At 44.0% G+C, this 24,551-nt stretch overlaps 1 protein-coding gene and 1 long non-coding RNA gene across 6 annotated transcripts in view; both read right to left on the bottom strand.

Moving 5' to 3' along the window:
- LOC141067709 (glutaminase kidney isoform, mitochondrial-like) overlaps positions 1 to 24,551 on the bottom strand; it is a 484,569-nt gene that overhangs the window by 177,554 nt on the left and 282,464 nt on the right. The window lies entirely within an intron of this gene.
- LOC141067708 (uncharacterized) lies at positions 7,893 to 13,375 on the bottom strand. Its single transcript, XR_012226458.1, has 2 exons — positions 11,038 to 13,375; positions 7,893 to 10,997 (listed from the first exon to the last, which is right to left on the bottom strand). It is a non-coding gene; the product is annotated as an uncharacterized lncRNA (long non-coding RNA).

Genomic DNA, 24,551 nt, shown 5'->3' with positions numbered 1-24,551 from the left:
TGCTCGAATGTGCTCTTACTCGGCGGGTAAAGGGCGGTGCTCGATGTAAAACATGAAACCCTGCCCCACATCTTTGGCGGCTGTTATGCATACAATAAGCATGCAGGGATTGCCTGTGGGTCACTGTAATAATAATAATCTTTATTTATATAGCGCCACTGTAATGCCATAGCCATCTTGGTTGTGGCATTGTTGTGATTGGCTGGCTGTCTAACATCATCAGGGATTATAAAAGGACAAGCCCCGCCCTGCTCAGCACACTGACGCCATTGCACAGCTATTTGACACTTCTTATTGAAGGGAGAGATTGCATGTCTAGGCATGTGTGCACAATATCATGAATTAGAGGCCCATAGTATTGATACTGGTGCTGAACGTGAGCCATCATACTAACAGGCCTTCTAAGAGCTAATACTATGTAGCACATACAATCTGCATTTAGCCTAGGGAGGGAGTGAGAGTTGCAGGAGCAGGGAGAGTGACAGAATTCAGTCTGTAGACAGGGATTAGGCCTGTGCAGTCCGTTGGTCAAATATGATGCTGTGTTTTTTTGTGGGGGTTGAAAAAATTAAATATATTTTGATCCATAAAGTATTATGTGCTTTGAGATCCTTTTTAGTGCTATAAAACACGCACATAAATCGCTGAGTTGAAAAATGTTATTGGACTACATTTCTCAGCTATACATTATTCCGTAGTTTGGAGTAAATTTCTGTGATCTATAATAGTGCTAAAAAGCCATTAAAAATTTTGTAGGTTTCTATTTCTCACACATACAGTGGGGCAAAAAAGTATTTAGTCAGTCAGCAATAGTGCAAGTTCCACCACTTAAAAAGATGAGAGGCGTCTGTAATTTACATCATAGGTAGACCTCAACTATGGGAGACAAACTGAGAAAAAAAAATCCAGAAAATCACATTGTCTGTTTTTTTTTTTCATTTTATTTGCATATTATGGTGGAAAATAAGTATTTGGTCAGAAACAAAATTTCATCTCAATACTTTGTGATATATCCTTTGTTGGCAATGACAGAGGTCAAACGTTTTCTGTAAGTCTTCACAAGGTTGCCACACACTGTTGTTGGTATGTTGGCCAATTCCTCCATGCAGATCTCCTCTAGAGCAGTGATGTTTTTGGCTTTTCGCTTGGCAACACGGACTTTCAACTCCCTCCAAAGGTTTTCTATAGGGTTGAGATCTGGAGACTGGCTAGGCCACTCCAGGACCTTGAAATGCTTCTTACGAAGCCACTACTTCGTTGCCCTGGCGGTGTGCTTTGGATCATTGTCATGTTGAAAGACCCAGCCACGTTTCATCATCAATGCCCTTGCTAATGGAAGGAGGTTTGCACTCAAAATCTCACGATACATGGCCGCATTCATTCTTTCATGTACCCGGATCAGTCGTCCTGGCCCCTTTGCAGAGAAAAAGCCCCAAAGCATGATGTTTCCACCACCATGCTTTACAGTAGGTATGGTGTTTGATGGATGCAACTCAGTATTCTTTTTCCTCCAAACACGACAAGTTGTGTTTCTACCAAACAGTTCCAGTTTGGTTTCATCAGACCATAGGACATTCTCCCAAAACTCCTCTGGATCATCCAAATGCTCTCTAGCAAACTTCAGACGGGTCCGGACATGTACAGGCTTAAGCAGTGGGACACGTCTGGCACTGCAGGATCTGAGTCCATGGTGGCGTAGTGTGTTACTTATGGTAGGCCTTGTTACATTGGTCCCAGCTCTCTGCAGTTCATTCACTAGGTCCCCCCGCGTGGTTCTGGGATTTTTGCTCACCGTTCTTGTGATCATTCTGACCCCACGGGGTGGGATATTGCGTGGAGCACCAGATCGAGGGAGATTATCAGTGGTCTTGTATGTCTTCCATTTACTAATTATTGCTCCCACAGTTGATTTCTTCACTCCAAGCTGGTTGGCTATTGCAGATTCAGTCTTCCCAGCCTGGTGCAGGGCTACAATTTTGTTTCTGGTGTCCTTTGACAGCTCTTTGGTCTTCACCATAGTGGAGTTTGGAGTCAGACTGTTTGAGGGTGTGCACAGGTGTCTTTTTATACTGATAACAAGTTTAAACAGGTGCCATTACTACAGGTAATGAGTGGAGGAAAGAGGAGACTCTTAAAGAAGAAGTTACAGGTCTGTGAGAGCCAGAAATCTTGATTGCTTGTTTCTGACCAAATACTTATTTTCCACCATAATATGCAAATAAAATGAAAAAAAAACAGACAATGTGATTTTCTGGATTTTTTTTTCTCAGTTTGTCTCCCATAGTTGAGGTCTACCTATGATGTAAATTACAGACGCCTCTCATCTTTTTAAGTGGTGGAACTTGCACTATTGCTGACTGACTAAATACTTTTTTGCCCCACTGTACAGGGTTATATGGTCTGTGAACATTTGTGTGATCTCTAAAACTGAATTGAATTTGGGAGTTTTTAATCCTACACAGAGGGATTATCACATAGTTGATCACCCCAAAAAACCTAATAATGCATGATCTCCCCAAAGTACATAATGGAACGGATCCACAACCAATGAGAACTATTATTTCGGGCATCGGTTCAATTTCGGAGCGCCTCAATGAGTGGCTAGATTTACTTCTCCAACCTCTGTCATAAAAAAAATTCTTGGGTTTTTAAAGGACTCTTGTGATATATTGAACTAATTTGCAAGCACTGTCTGAACAGATGAACTTTCTTGGCTTAGTTGTGATGTATTACACAAATGCCCAACTATATAAAGGGAACAACTCATATAAATATGTGACAACACAAAGACTTAGAGTATAAATCCAATAAAAATTAATCTTTATTAAATTCCAAATAGTAAAATCACAGAGACTACACAAGCAATAAAATTATGCAGGGGAGCAAGGTGACATACTCTTATTTAGACATCTCCACAATTCTATACTGAATTAATACTTAATATGCATAAAGCTACTTCGCTTTTCATGCATAAACAGATTGTTTCTATGTAAATAGCACACGCTATAACAACTGTCAATTCATTGATGTAAAGCTTTTAGGGAGAATATAATGTGGTACTTACTGATTTATACAGTCACCATAGCTCCCCCTCGCCCCAACGCACGTTTCGTGTATTACTTCCTCAGGAGGCATGTGCTGGGGGAGGGATGGAGGGAGGTGCTTAAATAATGTCAGTCAGTCACACTGATTCGCTATTAGGATAGTGTTTATTTATAAAACGATTGGCTAATTAGCCAAAACAATGTGTTGTGTGAGCACCGCTTCCTATAAGCGGTGCATTTGCAGTCGGCAGCCTCCCCAGGAGGCTCATCAGTCGGCGGTCATAAACACACGCCAGGATCGCCGTCATGGAGATGGCGTCTGTGCAGTGTGCTCCCTTGCCCGCATCATCAAGAACCAGGGAAGCCCCAGCCGCGCCTGCACTCTGGAAAAGCGGGCTGCTGTGAAGACAAGTGACTTCCACTACCAAGAACGCTATATTAGCTTTATGATTACACATAATATAAAGTGCATAGTGCAATTGGGTGTAAAATTGCTAGATTTCTAAAACTTAATATGGACAAAACAGAATTAATCATCTTTCGCCCATCTCACGTGACCCCCCCCAACAGACCTATCCATTAAAGTAAAAGGCTGCCCACTCTCTCCAATCCCACAAGCTCGCTGCCTCGGGGTTATCCTTGACACTGATCTCTCTTTCAAACCACATATCCAAGCCAACATATCAGACTCTCGCCTACAATGGAAACCTTCAAAAAGAACTTGAAGACCTACCTCTTCCGACAAGCCTACAACTTGCAGTAACCACCGATCCACCAACCCGCTGCACGACCAGCTCTACCCTCGCCTACTGTATCCTCACCCATCCCGTTGTAGATTGTGAGCCCTCGCGGGCAGGGTCCTCTCTCATCCTGTACCAGTCGTGACTTGCATAGTTTAAGATTACTGTACTTGTATGTATTATGTATACCCCTCACATGTAAAGCGCCATGGAATAAATGGCGCTATAATAATAAATAATAATAATAATAATAATGTACAAAAAAACACTGGAGGTCTCATGACCTCTCCCCCTGGCAGCAAAGCAAACGAGACTTATATAACAGGGGACTGAACAAACTGACAAGCTGTAACAAATGGAGCAGGGTCCAGCACTGCCCCAGCAGGGAGCATGCTGAACCCTAACCGCAAAAGCAGAAAGAGGCAAAACCAGATGCAAAGGATTAGCAAATGAACAACTTAACTGAAAAATGCAGGATCCGGCAGGAGACAGCAGACCTCAAAATGCTCAGGAAGAAACCAATTATCAGCAGCAACTGAGGGAAGCCTGCTCACTTATATCCTCCCAGACAGTAACCCCTGATTTCCAATCATTGTCGTCAGGTGGCAGACTTCTCTCAACCCGGCCAGCTCCACTACCCGCAGTAACCACCAGAGGGAGCCCCGACTCAGAAGTTAAATCGAGAGAGTTCACAACAGTACCCCCCCTTGAGGAGGGGTCACCAAACCCTCATCCACGCCGATCAGGATGGGCCAGGTGAAAAAGCACGAACCAAACTCTCGGCATGAATGTCAGAAGCAGAGACCCAATAATTATCCTCCTGGCCATAACCTTTCCACTTGACCAAGTACTGTAGTCTCCGTCTAGCCAGAGGAGAATCCAATATCTTCTCTACCTCATACTCCAAATTACCCTTAACCAATACAGGGTCAGGGGGCGCCACCATGGGAAAACCACAACGTTTGACAAAGTCAAAATCCATCAGATTCAAAGCTGCTCCTGAATCAACAAAAGCCTTAGCAGAAAATGTAGACAAGGAGCAGATCAAGGTAACCGCCAAAAGGAACTTAGGCTGTACACTAGGGTGACCGCAAAAAATCGATGTCGGAATTTTGTCCGTCTGGACCCGACAAAACGATTCCCCTTTCCAGATATTGAGATAGCCAAAATTTGAGCTCGATCAAACGACGTTAACCCGTGCCGCTCGTCGCTCAAAGTTTGAAAAAAATCCAAATTGAGGTATTTTAAGATTTAGGTATTTGCATAGTCTGTTAGACTATAAAGAATGTGACAACAACATTGCAGAAATAGCCCTAACCACATTTTCGAACCATTTGTGGTATTTGAATGCAGAGTTGGTGGGATTATCGTTTTTTGATCCCACCATTACAGACAATGAAAAGTTGTTAATGGCTAATAAATTGCTCAGTAGCACAGATGAACCATCAGAGCACGCTAGGGTTGTAAATCCAAAAGTTAGGAAAGAAAAATTAAAAGAGGTAGGAAGTAACCGACTTTAACGACCTTCAAACAAAAGATGAAGAACAAAAGCAATATGTCCTGCAAGTTGTAAGCAAATGCCGAGCATTATATTCTGACGTTTCAAAAACAACTTTAACAAAAGCTCTAGAATAGATTAGATAACTATGTAAAATTATCAACTCATGTAGGTTAGCGTGCTCTGATGGTTCATCTGTGCTACTGAGCAATTTATTAGCCATTAACAACTTTTCATTGTCTGTAATGGTGGGATCAAAAAACGATAATCCCACCAACTCTGCATTCAAATACCACAAATGGTTCGAAAATTTGGTCAGGGCTATTTCTGCAATGTTGTTGTCACATTCTTTATAGTTTAACAGACTATGCAAAATACCTAAATCTTAAAATACCTCAATTTGGATTTTTTCAAACTTTGAGCGACGAGCGTCAAGGGTTAACGTCGTTTGATCGAGCTCAAATTTTGGCTCTCTCAATATCTGGAAAGGGGAATCGTTTTGTGGGGTCCAGACGAACAAGATTCTGACATTTTTTCCCCCCCATATGAGATCCGGTCACCCTACTGTACATTGCCCACCGCAAATGAGTGAGCATAGTTTTTCTCGTTTAGGGCAGACAGAAATAGTATGAGAGGCGTCCCCACAAAAGAAGCACAACTTATTATGCCTTCTGAACTCTTGACGTTGCGTCCTAAACAAAACCCTATCCTATTTGCATGGGTTCAGAAGTTTATTCGAAAGGCAGCACCGCCTCTCGCATAGGTTTACGTTCACGTAAACGTCGATCAATTTGAATGGCTAGTGACAGAGTCGATAAGACCAGAGGGGACAGGAAATCCCACCATAACATCTTTTACGGTTTCTGCCAGACCTTTCCGAAAGAGAGCTGCTAGGTCATCATCATTCCATTTAGTAAAGTCCGCCCACTTTTGGAATTTTTGACAATATAACTCTGCAACATCCTGACCCTGGTTCAATGCCAATAAGGTTTTCTCAGCTTGATCAATAGCATTAGGTTCATCATACAACATCCCCAGGGCCTGAAAAAACGCATCTACATTAGCCAGAATAGGATCTCCAGGTGTCAGAGAAAAAGCCCAATCCTGGGGATCGCCGCGCAGCAGGGAGATGACAATTTTAACCTGCTGCACCGAGCTCCCCGATGAGTTATGTTTCAAAGCAAGGAATAGTTTACAGTTATTCTTGAAATTCAAAAATTTTGACAGATCCCCTGAAAACACTTCAGGAGTAGGGATCTTTGGTTCTACAGCAGATGACTGAGCGAGATAGGCAGAAATTCCCCGCACTTCAGCAGCGAGCTGTTCAACACGATCAGACAATTGCTTAGTCTCCATTAAGGAAAAAATCCTCCTACGGCCCCAGAGAAAAAAAAAGAGGAAAATAGCTTAGTTACTCACCGATAACGGTGTTTCTCAGAACCCATGACAGCACCACGGAGAGAGGGGATCCGCCCTTCAGGGACAGGAACCTACAGATAAAAAGGGCGGTACCTCTCCTCCGCCTTCAGTTGGTTACAGAGCATCAGAGGGTCTCCAGGTTAGTTAGACAACAGAAATATATGCATAACATTATAATATTGCTTATTATCAGAAGCACCGTGTCTAAACGGAAACACTCTACTAACAGTAAAACGTGCCCACCACACTCGTGAAGGGGAGGGGAATAAGCGGGTGCTGTCATGGGTTCTGAGAAACACCGTTATCGGTGAGTAACTAAGCTATTCTCCCTCACCCATGACAGCACCACGGAGAGAATTACAGAGATTGGTAGCTTAGGGAGGGACCACCGCCTGAAGGACCCTACTCCCGAAGGTCAGGTCAGACGTAGAGGCTAGATCTAATCTATAGTGCCTAAAAAAGGTCGAAGGTGATGACCAGGTGGCCGCCTTACAGATTTTTTCTATTGATACCTCAGATCTTTCAGCCCATGAGGTCACCATCACTCCTGTGGAATGGGCTCTCAACCCTTCCGGAATGGTATTTTCACTGGATGAATATGCCAGGGCAATCGCATCCCTTATGCACCTTTCCAGGGTACTCTTAGATGCTTTGAGTCCCTTCCAAGGTCCCTGAAAACACACAAGGAGAGAGCCTTCCTTCCTACATTTCTTGGTGGCCTCTAGATACTGCACTAGGCACCTCATCACGTCTAAGGTGTGGAATTTGTCTTCTCCCTTCTTTTTAGGATTTGGGCAGAATGAAGGAAGGACTACCTCTTGGGACTTATAGAAGTGTGATGACACTTTGGGTAGATATGCCAGGTCAGGCTTTAAAATGACCCTATCATCTAGAATCTTTGTGAAAGGTGGCCCTACTGATAAAGCTTGCATATCGCTCACTCTGCGAGCTGATGTTAGCGCCAAAAGAAGCACTGTTTTTAACGACAGGATTCTTAGGGATGCTGAGTGAATAGGTTCGAATGGAGGGCCTGTTAGCGTGGATAGTACAAGATTTAGATCCCATGATTGTAATCTTTGATTAGCTATCGGCCCGGATCTGGATACGGTCTTAGTAATCTGTCACCCAGGGATTACCTACCACATTATGGTTATAAAGATGCCCAAGGCCTCTACTTGTACCTTTAATGTGTTGACCGCTAGACCCTGTTCTAGGCCCTTTTGTAGAAATTCTAGGATTTTGTCAATGTGAACCTCATCCTGAACCTTTACCTCCGAAGTGGATAAGAATTTTTTCTCTTTTTTTTTTTTTTTTTTTTTTTCGTAGTGTAGTTATCAGGTTCTCTGAAATTCCTCTGTCTCTCATCAGTGCCCTCTCAAATTCCATGCTGTTAAATGGAATCTCCCTGCCTGAGGGTGTAACACTGGCCCCTGCGATAGCAGGTCCAGGAGATCTGGGAGGATCCATGGGTCGGTTAGAGAGAATATTCTTAGCCAGGAGAACCAGGTTCTTTTGGGCCAGAAGGGGGCTATTAAAATCATTCCTGCCCCATCCTCCCTGACTTTTCTTAACACTGCTGGGATCAGCATGATCGGGGGAAAGGCATGTGTTAGGCCCCATGTCCATGGGAGTATGAAGGCGTCCAGAGCTAGAGGATTCCCCCTGGGGTCTATGGAGCAGAAAGTTTCCACTTTTTGTTTCTGAAGTCGGCAAACAGATCTATGCCCGGGTCCCCCCACATTTTTACAATCTGCCGAAAAACGGACCGCTTTAGGACCCATTCCCCTTGTCATAATTGGGAGCGACTTAGAAAGTCTGCCCTTTGATTCTCCGTGCCCCGGATGTGTAGTGGTGACAGAGATAGCAGGTTTGCCTCTGCTAATTTGAGGACTCTGGAGAATGTTTCCATTAGGGCTCGGGACCTGGTTCCCCCCCCTGATGATTTATATATGCTATTGTGACTCGATTGTCCGAAATATGCGGACATGATGACCCCGGAGCAGGGGTAAGAAGTGTACTAATGCGTAGCCCACTGCTAAGAGCTCTCACTGGTTCGAGGAGGCTTCTAATTCTTGAACTCCCCACGTACCCTGGGCCACTTCGTTGTTCATGTGTGCTCCCCACCCTGTGGGACTGGCATATGTGGTAGCTATGTGTGTTATTTTTTGTTACCCAGGGGATCCCTTTGGAAGGGTTGTCTTGGCTTTTCCACCAGGTTAGGGAATGAGTAGTTTCTGAATTTAGGGTAATACGACCCTCTAGGTGTCCCCCTACTGCAGACTAGTTGGCTAGTACATCCCACTGTAGAACTCTCGTGTGTAACTGAGCCCATTGGACTGCTGGCAGGCAGGCGGAGCGAGAACGTAGTCGTGACATCGCTTTTCTTAATGTCATGGAGGGATTTTGGATGGCTCTTGTTACAATTTGAGCGATTTTCTCCTTCTTGCGGTCTGGGAGGCGGCACTCTTGAATGTTTGAGTCCAATATTAGACCCAAGAATTCCTGTACTCTGCTGGGCTCTGATCTTGATTTTTTAGATTCAGGAGCCAGCCCAGGCCTTGCAGAGTGCCCATCACTCTGTCCCCCTGTTCCCAGCGTTTTTGAACCAAGCTGGTTGCTATTAAAAAATAGTCCAGATACGGGATTAATATTATGTTTTGCTCCCTTATATGGGCCATCATCTCTGCCCGTGGAGCTACAGATATTCCGAATGGCAAGGCTCTATACTGGAGTTCTCTTATCTCGCCCTTTATCGAGACAGCTAACCTGAGATATTTCCTGGAGTTTTTGTGAATGGGGATGTGATAATAGGCGTCGCTGAGATCCAACACCGAGATTGGTGGTGGACCTGATTGACTCCAAAAAAATTTTTTTTTTTTTTTAAATTTATAATTGTCTGAAACCTGCCGCCTGGCTTGGTCACCAGGAAAAAGAGGGGAGTAAAACCCCTTGCCCCTTCCCTGCAGGGGAACCTCCTGGAGGGCTCCTTTTTCTACCAGGCTTAGGACTTCGTTTCCTAGGGCTTTCTGCTCTTGCATACTGGATCTTAGCGGAGTCATTACATACTTTTGAGGCGGGAGGGAGAGAAGTTTATCCTTAGGCCCTCCTGGATTAGGGGTTTACTGTCCATGGGTTGTTTGATATTCTTTTCCAGGCTGGGAGAAAAAAGGGTTAACCTTCCCCCCACCCTGAGCAAACTGTCACCTAGAGGGCTTTTTGTCTCAGGACAAGTTGCCGAGGAGGAACCCTCTATCTCTTCTCTTGTCAGCCCACTTTGCTCTCTCGGTGGTCTCCGCAAAAGAAACTTTCTATTCCGAAAGGGCCTCTTAGCTGCATTTGAGAGTGCTGCTGCTTTGGACGATAACCAGACTGAGTCTGCGGATGAGTCCGCTAGGAAGGCAGCCGCTCCCCTTATTACTGGGATAGAGTCTAGGATTTTATCGCTTGGTGTCCCGCTATGGCTGGCCTGAGGTTACCTCCAGCTAACTGCCATGCACCTTTAAGAAAGGTATCTGCCTTTTTATCTAGGGGACCCCTGAGGGTGCCCATGTCCTCAAAGGGGAGGGCAAAATTTTTTTTTTTTTTTTTTTTTTGAGGCCTTTGCGACAGCTACATCGAGCTTCGGGCCCCTTTCCTCACAGGGATATTTCCTTTTAAGGGAAGGGACCGTGGTGTTTTTCCTGTCCGGTTTATCCCATTCTTTTTGATTAGACCCCGCACATTTTCATTTAGCGGGAACACTCTCCGCGCCTTTTCTGGCCCAGTCCCCCGAACATTATGTCCTGGACTGTTTTATCCGGCCTAGGGTCCAGCACCCCCATGGTAGACGTTACAGCTTTCACTAGTTTGTCCACCTCGTCTAGGGGGAAGCAGTGACGCCCCTCTGTTTCCTCGTCTGAGGATGAGGAACTGGAATCTGAGGGTTTTGACGTGATTTCTCCCGATGTCGAGGAATCTGACTGGGAAATCACTATTGTGTCTTTCTTTTTTTTTTTTTTTTTGATTTGTCCCTATGCTTAAGGGATATAAGGGCACTCTGACCTCCAATTTAATCGCAGCTTTTAGGTCAGAGGCCAAATCCGGAGTTTCCTAACAGAGGATTTCTTTTGTACATGGTTCCGTTTTTTTTTTTTTTTTTCGCACTCGATGTTTTCTTTGCTTTGGCTTTTGCCCCCGGTGGTCACTGGGGTTATAGCAGTTTTTGGCCCCTGATCATTTGACCATTCCCTTTTCCCATGGGGTCACATGGTCTAGGCAGGTGTTGGTGATAGCGTCTTGTGAAGCCACTGCAGAAACCTGGTGGAGTTACCAGCTGGCTTGAAGCCACTGCTGAAACTGGTGTTGAACTCTGGCTGCCTGGTGTCCGCAGCAGAGTGAGATGGTGAAGGTGGCAGCTGGCTCTGAGGTGTAGAACCACTCTCTCAAGAAATAGGTAGGGGACTAGCACAAGTGGGGCACCCCTTTTCTTTTCCCCTTCTTTCCCTAGTAAGGGAAATGGAACTTTTAATACAATGGTGAACATTCACGAAGATCACTCACCCAAAGGTATGCGGCTGCAGGTATCGATTCGGGAGATGGAGTCAGGTCCTGAATAGGCTGCACTCCTGGTGGCGATTTGCTCCTTGCAGCTGACGTGCTATGCTGCGTGGAGTGACTACTGGAACGACCATCTGTACTGCGTTCTTTTGACGATGATTGTGGTGGTGGTGCTGCTGCTGCTAAAGCTGCTGCCTGGCTTGCTGCTCCTGTTGCTGGTCACTATCCCCTTCAGGATCGCCTCCAGCCTGGAGCGCTTGTGCAGCCACCATTTTAAAATTTCCCGGCTGGCGTCACCGCTCCCATCCTGCACCGCGGTCCCCGGGAGAGCGCTCCTGCGCATGCGCCGGTTCTAGGGACCCGGAAGCCGGCTTCTACTTCCGGGGCGGCCGCCATCTTGGTACACCTCTGTAACCCGGCGCCGCCCGCATGTTTACCGGGTCCCCACGAGCCCCGACTTCCTCTCCGGAGCGGCGGCTCCGGCGTCACTCCCGCCCGCTCACCCGGCAGCCCGCATGGGCCCCAGCAGTGGCGGCTTCGGGCACCGCACCTTCCCGAGGCAGGGGCCTTCCCGCTGCCACCACCGGTCAGGCCGGCCCCGGATCCTGGACACACGAAAGGTACCGTCCTGTGGGTCCCTCCGTCAGGGACAGGAACCCAACTGAAGGCGGAGGAGAGGTACCGCCCTTTTTATCTGTAGGTTCCTGTCCCTGAAGGGCGGATCCCCTCTCTCCGTGGTGCTGTCATGGGTGAGGGAGAAAATCTATAACATTTTTTTTTTTACAATTCTTTCCTTCTTTTGCGTACCCTAGAGTCTACGGTTAGGCTAGTGATTCTGTTATGGGTCACCGAGGAGGATGGCAGGAACAGGCTAAGCCACCAGAAAACCAGAGAGGCTGGTAACCAAGCGGATTGCAGACTCCTAATCCTATCAACACAACTAGCAGTAGCCGTGCAGCATTCCCACAATGCCCTAGATGCTTCGACACAGCCGGAGAACTAACTAAGCCTAAAGCCAGAAAGGTGAAATCTAAACTGCCACGGAGCAGATCCCCAAAGGAATAGACAGCCCCGAAACATATATTGTGTCAGGACTCTGAACATTTTTACCTTTTTGCATTACTGCCCTTTTCCAAGATGGTGTCCTTGGTCTCATGTGCATTGTGTCCTCCTGCTATAAAACTCCACCCCAGCCTTCAGTCTGTGCTTGAGTATTCTGCCTTGCATCCAGCTCCTGACCTTTGATTACTCCCTGGCCATATACCGTCTCCTGTGAACCTGTGTGGTGATCCTGCTACTCTGCTTTGAGTTCCTGCTGCATACTCCAGTTTCCAGAACTCCTCTTCCTCTGCTGCTCGTGTTTCACTTCCATCTGCATTTGCTGGACATGTAAGCTGTTCCTGCTCTGCAAGAGCCTGAGACTATTTTCCAGGCCTCCCTGGTCAAGCTAAGATTCGAACTGCCTTTTAAGCTTACCTATCTGTGTCTGGACTAAGACAAGGATTTATTCATGCCAAGTATCCTCAAGAATAACTGTGCTTCATAGACTTTTTGCTTAATTGCATTTTCCTCTGAAGTTCCTATAGACTGCTAAGCTGCTTCTTATATTTACTCCAAGTGTTGTGGACTTGAGTTTCTTTCTGCATCTGTTGTATCACCGTCTGTTAATATAGACTTTACCACTTATAAAGCTGTGTCCTGTAGTCATCTTGTTCCATGCACAGAGTCTCCTGAGTTATCCCCTATAATTATTACATATTGTCAGTGAGGCAAGATGAAACACAAACACAGGCAGAAAACAGACTGAGCAAACTGTGGGGTCCAAGCTATCTAGACAGGACAGGACAGAAAAGATACTGTCTGCAGTCACGCACAAAACCCTAAAAAAATCCAACACTTCTGATATACAAAAAGCCTGAGGCCACACGACCTCTCCCCTGCTAGATCAGCACTCTGGTATAAACTGGAAGCAAAGCAAAAGATACTAACATAACAGGGGACTGAACAAACTGACAAGCTGTAACATATGGAGCTGGGCCCAGCGCTGCCCCCAGCAGGGAGTACGCTGAACCCTAGCAACTAAGCAGAAAGCAAAAAAAAAAGGCACAACCAGATTAGATGCAAAGGATTAGCAAAAGAATCACTTAACAACCTTGCAGATCAGGCAGGGGACAAAAGAACTCCAAATGCACATGGAAGAAATCACCAGCAACCACCAAGAACAGCCAGCTCAATTATATGCTCCCAGCCAGTAATCCCAGGTTCCCAATTAACATCCTCAGGTGGGGAACTTCCAACCTGGCCAGCTCCACTACTCTCCGTAACCACCAGAGGGAGCAGAGGGAGCTTTGGCTCAGAAGTCCAAACAAGGGAGTTCACAACAGCACCCACTCACTTCCCTCCCTAATGGTTGTTACACATAGTTCACTTGTAGTGGTGAATGGTTCATATACTTAGGTTGTATAAATTTTACTGAAATACAACTGAAAATATTTGGATAGCCTACTAAACTTGGTGGGCGGTTCCTCTCATTCTCTGTAATCCAACTGCAGGAGCGAGGGGGACCGCCCCTTTTATCTCTCCGTAGGTTTACTGTTCCTAGGGGCGGATCCCCTCTCTCAGTGGGTGCTGTCGTGGACTCTATAAAAGAGAATTACCGGTAAGTAATCCGGTTTTTTACATTTTTGAAATAAACTAAAAAAATTTTTTTTCAGCTAAGAAGCTGGATTTTCTCCTTTTCTTTGCTAATATTGGGGTCCAGCCATGAGGCAAAATTACCGTATATACTCGAGTATAAGCAGACCAATGTATAAGCCAAAGCACCTCATTTTGCCATGAAAAACTGGGTAAGCTTATTGACTCGAGTGTAAGCCGGGTATGCATTGTCATCTCATCCCTATCCTGGTATGCATGGCTCCCTCATTGCTTTTCCTGGTATGCATGGCTCACTGGTCCCTGTCCTTTTCTGCATGGCTCCCCTGTTCCTGTCATTGTATGCATGGCTCCCTCGTTCCTGTCATTGTATGCATGGCTCACCATTGCTGTCCTAGTATGCATGGCTCTTTATCCCCTATCCTTGTATGCATGATTCCCGTTTTAAAAGAACAAAAAAACATCCTATTTACCTGCCTGCGCGCCCTCGCTGGCACTGCATCTCGTTCCGGCGCCAGCATCTCTTCCGGCCGAGTGATCATGTGGCCCCGCTCATTAATGTAATGAATATGCACTCCACGCATATTCATTATCGTAATGAGCGGGGCCACGTGATCCCTCACCCGGAAGAGCTGCTGGAACCGGAAAGAACGAGATGCAGTGACAGCGAGGGTGCGCAGGAAGATGAGTAGGATGTGTGCTGGAAGTCGTCGGCCACTGGCTCCTGCCTCATGACCGACTGCTCCGCCGCTCCCCCTCCCCCACCTTTTTGGGACAATTGACTTATGTATAAGCTGAGGAGGGCATTTTCAGCACAAAAAATGCGCTGAAAAACTCAGCTTATACACGAGTATATACGGTATCTAATTCAAATAATTTGGCATAAAACTGTGTTTCAGTGAGAAATCGGAAGGCCAGATTTCCACTTAAAAATTGTTAGGTATAACAGTGTTGTTCAGGCACACTATCTAAGAAAATAAATAGTGATTGTTCATTTAGTGACAGGTGACTGACAGCTGTGGGCCTAAGGTTGTGAAATCAGGAGGTTACAAGCGGGAAAGGGTCCATAACATGAGTGGGAAAAAGCAAGGTCGTGGGGAAAGGGGGAATATGCTTGGTGTTCAACGTGTACGTGGGGTTAGGCATTAATGTTAATGAAACTACAACTTCTGTTACTGGACGGGCTACTCCACTCCATCTCTTGGATCATGTGCTCTGGTAGATGGCAAGCACTGCATCAAATGGTCTCTACTCTTCTTTCAACTTAACATCATACACAGTACAATCCTCAGAGGTGGCACCCCAATCACCCATGTTTCCTCCCAAGTCACAAATCTCCAAATGCCCAATTGATTATGAGGAACCATAGATGGGCCATTCTGCAGAGCTGTTCACATTCTATTCCATGGGCATCAGAAGTCTGTTCCAAAGATTCACAGAATCCAGAGAATGAAAGCATCTGCATCGATGCCCCAAATTTTGTCATGTTGGATCCGGGGTTGGACAAAGTAGGGTCCGAGTAGAAACCAGAGACCAGCACTTCCAACCAGGCAAAGGAAGGAGGAAAGAGCATCTCAAACATTAGTTACAAGATATTTTGTAAGTGACAAAGTTACTGTAACAATGACAGCAGATGTGTTTAAAAGACAGCTCACTGAGCTTGTTGTGAAGGACGGTGTACCATTATCATTATTTGCACAAACAGATTTTACAGCTCTTAATGGAGAAATGGCCCGTAAACTTGGTGTTTCTCTGGAAAGAGAAAGTATTAGAAAATTAGTGATTGAAGAAGCCCTTAACCAAAATGAAGACTCAATAGATGCTTTGTGTTTCTTAAACTGGATTCCTGTATAAGTCACAGAGATAACTATTTTGCTATCAATGTTCGAAATGTTTGGGACAACAAAAAAATTGTTACTAAGACGCTGGTAGAAAAAGATACTAAAGTTCATCACAGCAGCCAGTTTCTCCAGATCTTAGTGGAAAAAGTTGTGCAAGATTATGAACTCACAAAAGAACAGGTTCTTGCTGTTGTAACTGATAATGTTTCAAACATAAGTACAATTTAACTGATGAATGAAAATAATGATGGTGAACAGCAGCTAGAAGAAAATCTCACATTCAGTATGTTGGAGGTGGAAGGCCACAGAGTCTTGTTCCCATAATGGAGGCACAAACAGATATTTCTACAGAAGAACAGCAAAATGATTTGAGTCCTGCTGCTGTCGTTTCTTCATCCTCAACAGGTGAGGAGTTTGATTTCGAAAAGTATTTGGACGACATGGAGCCGGCAAAGCGTTGCCACAGAGAAAAAGATTCCACTCCCATAGAAAACAGACTGACCATATTTCAACAAAATTTTTCACTTGCTCTCAAAGTAGAAGAGTTCAAACGTTCATCAAAACTGACTGTGCATGAGGCAATTCCATTATACCCTGAAATTGTTAGAGATATTGCCCATGTGGTTAGTGCTTTGCCACCAACCTAAGTTACTGTAGAGAGGTTGTTCTCTAGCCTTACAATAATTAGGTCAGATTTGAGGTCATCTATGAAGGAAGATCTGATGGAGGCGATACTATTTCTCGAAACAAATTCATAGACAGCACAAATGTTATTCAGTACGTTTTTGCTGAAAACTGTTTTTTTTTTTCGACTTACTGCATAGTGTAAAATAAATTGTAAATATGCAAAAGTTTTTTGTTCTAAAGTTGTATTCCAATAAATATATTTTATGTTCTAAGTGGCTTGATTATTGAATCATGATAATGATTAAAAGCCTGATGTTACCATTTTACTACAGTAAATGTATCACTTAACCTTCGTCAGGCTGCATAATTTTACAACGTTAACAGGCTGCAGAGGTACAATTGTACCTTCATATATACAGTGGGGCAAAAAAGTATTTAGTCAGTCAGCAATAGTGCAAGTTCCACCACTTAAAAAGATGAGAGGCGTCTGTAATTTACATCATAGGTAGACCTCAACTATGGGAGACAAACTGAGAAAAAAAAAATCCAGAAAATCACATTGTCTGTTTTTTTTTTCATTTTATTTGCATATTATGGTGGAAAATAAGTATTTGGTCAGAAACAAGCAATCAAGATTTCTGGCTCTCACAGACCTGTAACTTCTTCTTTAAGAGTCTCCTCTTTCCTCCACTCATTACCTGTAGTAATGGCACCTGTTTAAACTTGTTATCAGTATAAAAAGACACCTGTGCACACCCTCAAACAGTCTGACTCCAAACTCCACTATGGTGAAGACCAAAGAGCTGTCAAAGGACACCAGAAACAAAATTGTAGCCCTGCACCAGGCTGGGAAGACTGAATCTGCAATAGCCAACCAGCTTGGAGTGAAGAAATCAACTGTGGGAGCAATAATTAGAAAATGGAAGACATACAAGACCACTGATAATCTCCCTCGATCTGGTGCTCCACGCAAAATCCCATCCCGTGGGGTCAGAATGATCACAAGAACGGTGAGCAAAAATCCCAGAACCACGCGGGGGGACCTAGTGAATGAACTGCAGAGAGCTGGGACCAATGTAACAAGGCCTACCATAAGTAACACACTACGCCACCATGGACTCAGATCCTGCAGTGCCAGACGTGTCCCACTGCTTAAGCCTGTACATGTCCGGGCCCGTCTGAAGTTTGCTAGAGAGCATTTGGATGATCCAGAGGAGTTTTGGGAGAATGTCCTATGGTCTGATGAAACCAAACTGGAACTGTTTGGTAGAAACACAACTTGTCGTGTTTGGAGGAAAAAGAATACTGAGTCAAACACCATACCTACTGTAAAGCATGGTGGTGGAAACATCATGCTTTGGGGCTGTTTTTCTGCAAAGGGGCCAGGACGTCTGATCCGGGTACATGAAAGAATGAATGGGGCCATGTATCGTGAGATTTTGAGTGCAAACCTCCTTCCATCAGCAAGGGCATTGATGATGAAACGTGGCTGGGTCTTTCAACATGACAATGATCCAAAGCACACCGCCAGGGCAACGAAGGAGTGGCTTCGTAAGAAGCATTTCAAGGTCCTGGAGTGGCCTAGCCAGTCTCCAGATCTCAACCCTATAGAAAACCTTTGGAGGGAGTTGAAAGTCCGTGTTGCCAAGCGAAAAGCCAAAAACATCACTGCTCTAGAGGAGATCTGCATGGAGGAATGGGCCAACATACCAACAACAGTGTGTGGCAACCTTGTGAAGACTTACAGAAAACGTTTGACCTCTGTCATTGCCAACAAAGGATATATCAAAGTATTGAGATGAAATTTTGTTTCTGACCAAATACTTATTTTCCACCATAATATGCAAACAAAATTAAAAAAAAACAGACAATGTGATTTTCTGGATTTTTTTTTCTCAGTTTGTCTCCCATAGTTGAGGTCTACCTATGATGTAAATTACAGACGCCTCTCATCTTTTTAAGTGGTGGAACTTGCACTATTGCTGACTGACCAAATACTTTTTTGCCCCACTGTACCTCCACTGTGGGAAGACTTTCTCCTTTACTTGGTTTCAGAAACTAAAGTTCATTCAGCTACAAATGTTATGCTGATATCTATTGGCCAGTGTTGTTACTGCTCACTTATGTTGCTGTCAATTAAGTTGATTCAAACTGGGAGAGGCTTCTACTTCTCTTCCTGCCTCCCTCCTCTCAGTAGCCATTTTGCTGTTCATCTCATTGCTGTGAGCACACACATTTCTAGGCTTGTGAAGTCTTCAATTTCTTGGATACGAAGGTAGGAAAGTCTCACAGCATCTAACAGCCAGTTATACCTTCATTCGTCTTATGTGGGGACAGAACAGTCAGAAATTGTCTTTGAGCCTGGACTTGGCTTACATATATTTTGTGTGAAACTTATCACTATAGGTATGATTATTTTATACGAAAAATGGATAATAATTAGTATCTACATATTGTTTTACGATGTTTTACTTATATTCAGCACAAAATAAAGATGGTGGCTCTGTTACAATTTTCCTATTGGTCGATAAAACAGTCGAAGATGGAATGAAAATTCTGAAACCGTATACGGTTTACATAATATATAAATGACATTTATAAATAATTATCACTAGAAATAATTTACTTTTTTATCTGCAATTTAGAATCGAGTTTCATTCTACTTGCCACGTGTTACTAAACTAAATTACGAAGCCAAAATTCATCTACCAAGTCATCATGAGTGATAGTGATGCTGGATCTAGTTTCCGCCATAATCCAAGAAAACGTGTTTGCAGGTTAGTATCGTTTTGTGAAAAGCCAATAATGTAGTGTTGTGTAGTATTTCGGAAAATTATTTATTTTTCATTTTTTCATATTTACAGATTTACGTCTGACGAAATAATGCGAATGCTAGACGAATCTGATTCTGAGCATGAGGAAGAACCATATGTTGCATCTGATGATGAAAACTATGTACCACAAGTGGATGTTACTGAAGAAGATTCAGACATTGAACAAGAAATGGTCATAGAGCAGGAAAAAGAATACGACTCAGACGAAAGTGTTGAGGATGAGTCTGTGCCTCAAAGTGCAGGCGACATTTGGACTGCTAAGGATAAAACTCAATGGTGTAGTGATCCACTGTCAAATGCACAAACAAAATCTCGTAATGTCCTACGACAAAGAGGTGGCCCTGCAGCAATCAGCAACCTGTATACAGCAAAAGAGATATTCAAGTCAATCATGACTCCCGAGATGTGTGACATCATATTACGAGAAACGAATCGAAAGGCCAAGAGAGTTTGTGATGCTTACAACAACTAACTGGTACAACGTTTTCCTGATTCTTCTGAACGGCCACGACAAAAAACATTCAAGCAATTTACTGAAACTGAACTCCATGCATTTTTGGGCATACTGATTGCTGCTGGTGTGCACAGAGACAACAAAGAGAATCTGGAGGAAATGTGGAATGTTGATGCTCTGCCTCTTATACGTGCAGCCATGTCTCGTGACCGCTTCAAGATGATACTCAGATTTATCAGATTTGACAGTGAAAATACACATGCAGAATGTGTGCAAACAGATAAAGCTGCACCAATACGGGACATCTGGACAATGCTGAACAGAAATCTGAAGAGAGCCTACAAGCCATATAATTGTATCACTGTCGACGAGCAATTATTTCCATTTAGAGGCCATACTAAACTTACCCAGTATATACCTTCAAAACCAGCTAAATAAGGCATAAAGATTTTCTGGGCTTGTGACTCGTCAAACGCCTGCCCATTACAAGGTCAGCTCTACACTGGGAAACCAACTGATGGTCCTCGACAAGTAAACATTGGTGAACGAACAGTATTGGACCTAGTGAGCTCGTATAAAGGCTCTGGAGGAAATGTCACCACCGATAACTTCTTTACAACCATGGAACTAGCTAAGGTATTGAACTCCTGGAACATGACACTAGTTGGTACAGTGAGAAAAAACAAAAGGTTCCTACCTAGCAACATGCAGCCTGCCGAAGAAAGGCCTGAAAACTCGAAAATTTTGCCTACAATCATGATGCAACAGTCTGTTCATATGTACCAAAGAAGAACAAATCAGTCGTGCTTCTATCATCTATGCACATGACGGGAGAAGTTGAAGAGACACTAGCAGCCAAGCCAGAGATAATAAAATACTACAACAAAACAAAAGGCGGAGTTGATGTTATGGATAAAATGTTGGGAGAGTACACTGTGAAACGACGAACATTACGTTGGCCTCTGGCATTTTTCTACAATATGACTGACGTCACTGGGTTTGCAGCCTACATCATCTACAGAGAACACAATCCAAGCTTCAGGACAAAGGATCAACGAAGAAAGTTCCTGAAAGATCTCGCAAATCAGCCGTGTATGCCTGCCATTGAAGATCGTAGTACAAACCGAATGATGATGAGAAACCATTTTCTTCGAGGTGCAGTAGAAATGGTGCTTGGACGATGCATTCTGGTGGCATCACAAGCAGCAGCTGGCCCTCAAATACCTCATGGTAGTCGTAGACCCTCCCCTGTTGTTGGTAGTTGCTATGTCTGCCGAGACCTGAGGCGAAAACAACGTAAGACTAGAAAGTCTTGTGTGGTTTGTGTGAAACCCATTTGCGATGAACACTCGGTAGCAAAGACAACATGCATTACTTGCGAAGAAAAACAAAAAAAAAAAAGAGTTTCTTACATTTTCTTTTATAATGTAAATGAACAGTTTTTTTACTTGTTTATAATAATAAAATAGCATTATCATTAAAAAAAATATTATTCTTTTTTCCTTGCATTATCTTCATTCAAAATATATGAGGGTACATTTGTACCTATGCAGCTTGTTATGGATGCAAAAATATCTCGACCCCTTATCTCGGAAGGGGGTGGAGATATTTTATTGAAATTTGGCCATTATATTCTGGACCAAAACTGCAGAGATGTCACGAAATTTCAGCCCTCTACGGCTTTTCGAAAAAAAAGTTATTGCAATTTTAAAACGGAATAGGTACAATTGTACCTACTCAGCCGGACGAAGGTTAAACATGAGCCATGTATGAGGGAGTCGGAGTCATGGAAATTGAGGAGTCGAAGGTTTGGCTTACCGACTCCACAGCCCTGCTTGGTGCAGTATGTCCTTTTGCATAGCCTGGGCCAATGCAGTACTAACGTGGTGCAAATCACACTTGCAAAGTGGGTACAGATGAAGGACCTCTGCCTCCTTCTGCACAGTTTTGAAATGGCTACTAAAATGGTAAGTGCTGACGATGCCATCACCAGCATCACTATTCTGGTAATCTACATGCTGGAGCACACTTTCAGTAGTCTGCGGCAGGATGTTTTGGTCCAAGAGGAAGAGGTGGAAGCAGAGGAAGATGCGGAAGGGATAAACAATATCTCAAATTTTGGAACTGTTGTAGCACAGGCGGGTGCCATGGGAGGGTGGCTTACAGCGACTGAGGGACTCATGGTACCAGACAAACTGTTAGTGAAGGTGCAGGAGCCGAGGAACAAATTGAGGAGGAAAACGTGATGGACGCGCAACAGTCAGGAGATGAAGAAGATAATGATACCCTGTTTCTTGTCCGTGGTTGGCGAGAGGGGACGGAGGAAGCATCCTTGAGTGTTACCCCGCCACCAACACACCATGGACATGGACCTTATTGATGCACCCGACACAGGAGCACCTTCTTGCTGCACTATCTTCAACATGATGCCAGAATTCTTAGGGTTAGAAATAGAGCTGACTACTGGGTTGCCACTCTGTTAGATCCACGGTACAAGAGTAAGTTTAGCCAGATCCTTCCCCCCTGGAAAGGGACACGTGCATGCTGGAGTATCAAAACATGCTTGCAGACAATCTTAAGAGTGGTATTCTCCAAGACATCAGTGAAGTACACAGTGAGCATCAAAGTTCTAGACGTCCAAGCCCGGGAATATCAAGTGGCATAAGCAATTTCTTTGAGTCGTTTTTTAGACCAGACCATACACCAGCAGAACAGAGTACAAGTCTAACATGTTGTGAACAACTGGAGAGGATGGTGCAGGAGTATTTGGAGCTCAATATCAATGTCATCAGGGAGGAAGGGGGGGTTTGGACCCTTTTGCATTTTGGTCTTCAAAAATGGAAAAGTGTTAAAAACAAAATCAGTGTACATGAAAATGCACAGGATGACATCACCACCTGGTGAGCCTCCCAGCAAACAAATTCACCAACTCCAATAAATTATGCCATAACAAGAGAAACTGGAGTACACGGTGACAGCAAGAAAGATACTTTTTTGTATAAAAATATAAATGTTTATTTATGCATACAAAATATATAAATAATTATACATAGTAAGATAGTGCACCAAGGAGCATACAAGCAAAACACAAGGGCCACCGCTCTGGCAAAGCAATCCTGTTGCAAGCAAATCCACAGGTCAAGTGACCAAAAGAAAAAGTGTATAAGGGGCAGGTCAGGAAGTTCCCATCATGGACCGCAATATAACCGCGATATATCCTGAATAGCCAAATTAAATAAATAAATGATGCCGCTTACCGGGATCTGAGAAGCCAGAGAGGGAGCCCCAGGTGCCTAATGTCCACCCCCGACGCGCGTTTCGCGGGCTCTGAAGCCTGCTTCCTCAAGGGGATAGTGAGTAGTGAGGAATAGGACCTTAAAATAGCTCATGTGATGGGTCACGTGATGCAGAAGAGCCAATAGCGGTGGTTTGTGACGGCGCATGCGCGGTGTGCGCGCCAGGTCCTCCACACAGCCCGGGCGTCATGCCATCTCATGCACGAACAGGACAGCGATTATCCCGCTGTGCATGGAGGCATAGAGACGCCCTGCAGCCAAAGGACACAAGCGCCCACCACCGCGAACGCGCACAACCACCTTGGCTCAGCAAAATCTGCCACCATTAATATAGTAATGCATATGGGTGAACCCAAAGGTACATAATACACAAAAAGGCAGATAGTCCGCCCCAATAATGATGTAACAAAATAAACACCCAAAAATAAGAAAAGGGTACAGAAAAAGCAAAGCAGAAAAAACAATAAAAGACAAAAATAAATAAATGCACCAACAACAATACAATATAGACAAAAAATAAATAATACAAAATGATATAAGGCTCAACAGATATATATACAAGTAAAAAACAGGCTGCAGAGAAGGTGAGGAAGGAATCATCACAATATATCCATCTGTTTGGGTTTTTCTTCCCCTCTTTTCAAAAATTCTGCAGCCGTTTCAGATTTTGGGAGCTCTAAATATCACATGTTTTGACTGAGGCACAAATTGATGTACTCAGCAGAGGTCTTTCGTTTTCACCTACTAACCAATTTAATTTTTTTACAGCGTTGAAAGATTTACAATTATTTTCTCGTAAATTATTATTGAGAAAATTACATCATCGTGGTCAAACGTCGGCATCTTTGAATACTCTTGAGATGGAAGCCTTACATGATCTTGAAGACCTACTTGAGGAACAGGCAGCACCCCAGACAAGTAGGTTCCCTGTCGCATTATTGCCCAGATCGGCTAGGTTCCCTCCCTTGTCTCTGAGTCCAGCTATCGAGATTTTTACAAAACTCGTCATGGATGATTTCAAGAAATTATCCACTAGAAAGAGATTTGATAATTTAACATTTAAACAGCGTCAGGCAATCCAGCAGTTGCGGGCTCTTCCTGACGTTGTCTTTAAATCTGCAGACAAGGGAGGGAACATTGTCGTCTGGCCTTGTGATAAGTATGAACGTGAAGCCTTTCGGCAACTTAGGGATTCAAGTACTTATATTAAATTAACATCAAATCCTATGGCTTCCTTCTCAATTGAGCTTCAAAAGATTTTATTTGAGGCTTATGAATCCAATATTATCTCTAAGAAGGTTCTTGACGGTTTGGTTATTTCCAATCCAAAGGTGCCGACGTTTTACTTGTTACCTAAGATCCACAAGGATGCCCTCAACCCCCCGGGGCGTCCTATTGTGTCGGGAATTGATGGCTTATGTGATGTGGTCTGTAAATTTATTGATTTTTACTTGAAACCTATTGTAGAGACCCTGCCATCTTTTGTTCGTGACACAATGGACGTTCTGGCACGGGTTGACGGTATCCTTGTGGAACATGAGACCATCCTTGTGGTTGCTGACGTGGAGTCACTTTACACCTGCATTGACCATACTCACGGCTTGGATGCG

This window comes from Dendrobates tinctorius, unplaced genomic scaffold (genome assembly GCF_039654945.1).
Source record: "Dendrobates tinctorius isolate UK_male_01 unplaced genomic scaffold, ASM3965494v1 ptg000254l, whole genome shotgun sequence".
Lineage (NCBI taxonomy): Eukaryota > Metazoa > Chordata > Amphibia > Anura > Dendrobatidae > Dendrobates > Dendrobates tinctorius.
The sequence above is the reverse complement of the archived record's forward strand: the minus strand, read 5'-3'. Positions and strand labels throughout refer to the sequence as shown.